Source organism: Delphinus delphis, chromosome 15 (assembly GCF_949987515.2).
Source record: "Delphinus delphis chromosome 15, mDelDel1.2, whole genome shotgun sequence".
NCBI classification, from domain to species: Eukaryota; Metazoa; Chordata; class Mammalia; order Artiodactyla; family Delphinidae; genus Delphinus; species Delphinus delphis.
The window spans coordinates 23,576,465-23,582,402 of NC_082697.1; positions in this window are offsets into that span (position 1 = coordinate 23,576,465).

The window sequence follows — 5,938 nt, forward strand, 5'->3', positions numbered from 1 at the left end:
CCAGTTCTGAAAGACATGTGAAAAGAAAAGGATGCATTATGCGAGAGAAGGCTCTGTTCTACCTGGGCAGAGATTTGCCCTTGAAACCAGGGATCGTTTTACCTGAGGGACTTATGGACTCAGCCTCTGATTCCTGCCTCCTTCATTCCCTCCTGCAGACACTGTCAAATTAACCTCCAGAAAACCCAGCTCTTGTTGGCTGACTCTTCTGCTATAAAACTTTCACTGGATCTCTACTGACTGCAGAATAAAGATTAAATTGCATTCCAGGCTTTCCAGTACCCTGCCTCTTTACCATGTAGGTGTTTTCCACTGATATATGACTACACATGCAAGAGCACCAGAACAGTTCATTCTCGGAAGCAGTTGGCCTGATAAAACGCTGTGCCACCCAGAAACCCACTGTGTCCAAAGGCACAGTCTGCTGAAGAATCATGTTGTAGAATATTAATAGGCATGAGATTATCTGTGGTCTTTATTGCTAATCCCTCCAAATGAGCAAGCCATTATAAATAAATATAAACAAAATAAGCAAAACAATGTATTATTTAATTTAAATACGAGTACACAGATATATGCACAGAAAAAAGCCTAGAAGGGCGCACATAACATAATAATAGTGTGGTTATGTAAGAGAAATCTTTGTTTTTAGGGAATACATGCTGAAGTATTTCAGCTTACATAACGGTGCACAATGTCTGCAACTTTTTCTTCAACAGAATCAGGGGGAAAATAGAGAGAAAGAGGGAGAGGAGAGAGAGGGAGAAAAAACCCCACAAATATAGTTAAATGTTAGGAGTTGGGGAATGTGGGTGAAACGTATTCAGGAATTCTTTGTCCTATTCTTGAAAACTTTTCTGGAAGTCTAAAATAATGTCAAATTTTTTTTCAGTAAAAAAAGAATTAATTTGAATATCCTTTGTTATAATATCTTGGGGGACTTTTTTCTGTGCTTTTCTAAGTTTTATGCATGGAGTCATTTTTTTTTAAAGAAGGAGAAAAACTTTAAAAGGGCAAAAGAGTCTGAAAGTAGCTTGGATGAAGAAGCTCAAACAAACAATGAATCTGAAGGACAGCAAAGTAAAGATGATTATTTCCACCAACAAGCACGAGGGATGGAAATGGAAGAAATCACAGCACCAGGAAATATCTGTGGCACCAATTGGAAAATGGGGGAAATATCCACATATCTATGGAATCCGCAAGCATGTCCTATAAGGAGCACACCTACACACTGGTCTCTAAACCACACAGGACCTGCTGCTCTTCCTCAGAGGATTATCTTGAACATCAAGTAAGCTAATGAAGCAGAAAGATCTTAGGAAGCTGGCTTATATCCTTCCCATCTATAGTTTTGTTTCTTGTTTCTATATGAACAGTCTTATTGTGGACGCATCTGTTACAAGTCAAATCAAACCATTTTGGGAAGGAGGCAGACCAGAAACTATAAACAAGTTGTTATTTATTTCATCCCAGGTGGCTATCACGTCTTTACTGCCTTGTGATGAAATCCATCTGACTGACTAAAAACAGAAGAGTCATGGGACTTCCCTGGTGGTACAGTGGTTAAGACTCCACGCTCCCAATGCAGGGGGGCTGGGTTCAATCCCTGGCCTGGGAAATAGATCCCACATGCATGTCACAACTAAGAGTTTGCATGCCACAACTAAGGAGCCTGCCTGCTGCAGCTAAGGAGCCCATGAGCCGCAACTAGGTAGCTTGCCTGCCACAACTAAGACTCAACCAACCAAATACATAAATAAATAAATATTTTTTAAAAACCCAAAAACAAAACAGTCAGAATAATAAAGTCTTAAAACTTCCACAAGAGAGTGACAACCTTACCTCTTTCATGTTTGAGATCCAAAACCTGTTTTTCATTCTAAATTTTGGCACAGGATTTCAATACTTCTTGCACTTTCCCAAACTTTGAATCTCTTTCATGCCTTTGTATGTTTCCCCCATCTGCCTGGCATATTTCTTTTTCTTCCCCTAAAATTGACCATTGTAACCATTTTATTTAGTTTTTAGAAATGCTTTATTTATTTATTTATGGCTGTGTTGGGTCTTCGTTGCTGCACGCAGGCTTTCTCTAGTTGCGGCGAGCGGGGGCTACTCTTCATTGCAGTGCGCATGCTTCTCATTGCAGTGGCTTCTCTTGTGGAGCACGGGCTCTAGGCACGCGGGCTTTAGTAGTTGTGGCATGCGGGCTCAGTAGTTGTGTCTCTCAGGCTCTAGAGCACGGGCTCAGTAGTTGTGGCGCACATGCTTAGTTGCTCTGCGGCATGTGGGATCTTCCCGGACCAGGGCTTGCACCCTTGTCCCCTGCCTTGGCAGGCGGATTCTTAACCACTGTGCCATCAGGGAAGTCCCTATGCCTGGCATATTTCTAAGTTTGGCAAAAATATTTCATTATTTTAAGGTTCAGTCCATAAATTACTCCCTCTGAAAGACTTGTCTCACTCCTCAGCCTGTTATTTTCTTCCTCTTCTGTGCTCCCTAAATCCCCTGTTACAGATGGTATAGCTCTTATAATATTGGGCTCTAATCATTACTTTATGTATCAGACTCTGAGCTCTGAGTTCCTCCAGGGAAGGGTCTGTGTTTTAATCATCTCTCTATTTCCGGTGCCCAGGAAGTGCCTGACAAAGTAGCTGATCATTGTCTCCATTCAACAAACATTACTGGGCACTGACTACCTGCTGGGCACTGTGCATGGCTCTGGGGATACAACGATGAATAAGGAGCTCACAGACCAACAAGTAAACCCACCATGAAACTACAGCACTAATAATCAGGTGTGTAGAGGGTTCCATGGGAGAACGAAGGTGGGGGGCCTTATCCACATGGAGGGGTGGAGATCGGGAGCAAGGGGGAACTCAGGGGAGGCTTCCAGGTGGAGCTAAGTCTTGAAGGATTGCACAGCATGTGCAATTGCCTGGAGGTGTTGGGATGCATAGCACATTCTGAGCGGTATTTAAAATGGCTGGAACTTGCGGGAGAGGAGTGTGGTGATGAGTGGAGAGGATTGGAAAGGAGGGGAGTGGGGAGAGATGATTTGCCATTAATTATCTGTTCACAAAGTGGGCAACTTACAGAGAATCACTTGTGACTTGACTGTGGTCTCGGATCAGCCAAAAAGCTCATTTAAAGCATCTGGAAATGGACATGATAGGGCAACTGACAAGGTACCTGTCTATTCATCCAGCTCCAGTTTCTATTCCCAGGTCAGTTATGTCATCAAAGCATTGAGTTCCTGCACAGTATTCCTCAGCCCCTCCCAGCCAGCATGCCACATTCCGTTCTTTCTTTACAGAAACTTCAATGAAGAATTGTTGGGTTGAATAAACAGAGCGGTATAGTGGGAAAGAGGCACACAGTCCTGAGATGGAATCCCGACTTCACCACTTGCCAGCTGTGTGACTTTGGACAAACTGAGCTTCAGTTTCCTTCTTTGTAAAATGTAAACAATGACCTTCCTCCACAGGATTGCCGTTAAGGTGAAATGATCAAATGTACCTGACGTATAATTACTCAAAAGTGATTCGTTTGTTATCCCTTTGGACGGTGTCTCTGTTACCTTTTGTAAAATCAACGTGGAAAACATGGTCTTTGACTCCTTCCCTGCCTTTTGACATCTAGTCATCCTGCCCTCCCCCTGGACCAAGAGCCAGTCCTCGTGGGTCCTATGGAGGGTAGTGCATCTGTCACAGTCAAGTCTACCTGCTCTCGGGTGACCTCTGGGCATGAACATCTCTCACACGGCACTGGGAACACTGCATTCAGAGAGATGACAGCTGACTTGAATTGTTCTCTTCGCCCTGTCGCTCAGCTTTATTGGGACCAAACACAATCACTTTCTATCAAGCTTTAGCTTGAGGAAAATGGTTTCCCTACAGGAGATTCTGCATACTTTCTGGTTTCAGAAAATGCACACTGGGTAACCCAGTGGTTTTCCATTTTTGGCCTTTCTGCCAGAAATCTTTCAGTCAAATTTATAGCATAAGTGTTGAACACGGTGATGCTTGGAAGTAGCTATTACTTTTTTCATCTTTCCAACCATCAAGTTATGTTTCATCCTTAAAAAATCTTACTTAAAAACATTGCTTCACTCTGTAAACTGCCTCAAACCCTTCCAAAAAGAGGTGTGGTACAAACTAAAATCCAATACCTCCCTATCTGTGGACTCAGTTCTCTTAAAATCCAATTAGGATGAATTATAGCATTTGGGAAATGGCTGGGGAACTTTCGACAGATAATTCTGACAAACCAGTCAACCGACCGAGTATTTTTTGAGCACCTACCTCCAAGCTAGTATGGAATTTAAGGATCTCTTCCCTCCTGCCCTCATTACTACGTATGGTAGGAGATAGGGAACAGGGAATTTTCGGCATAAACTCTCTTCAGCCTTCTAAAACTTTGGGGAATTGAAAGGAGCTCTTCCTCTGTAAAGGGCAACCTGGTTTACCCAGCTCCTTTTTTTGGATACTCAAGCAAGGAGCATCTCAAAGCCAATCAGGATCCATTACGAAGTTCTCAGCAGTGTCAGGAGTTAGGATCTAAGGACTCAGGTCTTAGGCAAATGTCTAGTTCAGGGCCAAACATTGGAATGCATCAGCCTTCTCTGGGTTCTGCTTCCCTCCCAAGTTCACTGGGAGCTCAGGGGCAGAGCCTTAAGAGGGGAAATGGGAGGGGGAGGAACTGGTCAAAGGACAGCTCTAAGCCAGGGAACAGGGCATTGAGACTGGACCTGGGCTGTGCGTGAGTGCGTGTGTGTGTGCGTGCGTGCGTGTGTGTGCATGTGTGTGTGTGTGTGTTACAGGGTGGGAGGCTAAGGACTATGCATTAGGGACCAGACAGTTCCAACTTCTGCTGTTTAACCCTGTCTCTGCCATTCACCTGCTCTGTGACCCAGGCAATCCTCTGACTTCTCTGAGCAGAAGCTCCTAATGTTGAAGGAAGTCTTCTACACTCCAGTAGTCCCCAGTCCAGAACATTCCCTGCCCTTTCACACTTCCAGGCTGTTCCTGCTGCCAACAGAGCCCATTCTCTTTATGCATGTTAGCAAACTTATCCTTCAAAATCTAGCTGAAATGTCATCTCCTTTGGAAAACCTTCCTTAACTCTCCCTGGCAGAGCTAGGGGGCACCCTCTTTACTCCTGCAGTGCTTACTTCTCTAAACATTGCTCTAAACGTAACTACCATGGTGTATCACACCTGTTGGTTGATATGTTTTCCCCACTAGATTGAGTTCCCAAGGAGCAGAGACTGTCATATTTATTTTTATATCTGCTACAGTACTTAGCACAGTGTCTGGCATAATAAATAATCACTGAATGAATGAGTGAGTGAAGGAAGGAAGGAATGAGTGAACAAACAGTTGGTCTAGGAGGTACTGTCTGGGTACCAACGAAGGGATTTCATCTTGGGAAGGTTTAATGAGTCATACACATGAAAGTACCAAACACAATCCTTGGTATCTATTAGGGACTGAAAAAACCGTTTTTGCTGAAATTCAGTGTTTTGTGGTTTGACTTCTTTGCCTGATGAGGCAAGAGGCTCCATTGTCCCATTTGAAAAAAGATAAAATCCACTAAAGGTAAAAAAAAAAAAGCCCCATTCAGTTTTAAACAGAATGACCTACCTTTCGTCTTTTTACACCTGGATCCATTAATCAATCACCAGCCGTGTCAGAATTCTAACCTTTACAGATCAGTTAACCAACTCTAAGATGTCTGTCACCCTTTAAGTGCTGAAAAAGGTGTAAACCCAGAGGAAAGTGAGAAAGATCTCAGAGTGCGAGCAGGGACCAAAATAGCTGGGCTGAACCGAAGATGGAGAGACTACCAACAACACCGCGTGATTGGTCCGCTGGCCAGAAGGCGGGATTTTGGTTCCCGAGAAGCCGAAGCTGAGATGTTTAGCTGCAGTGGCAGG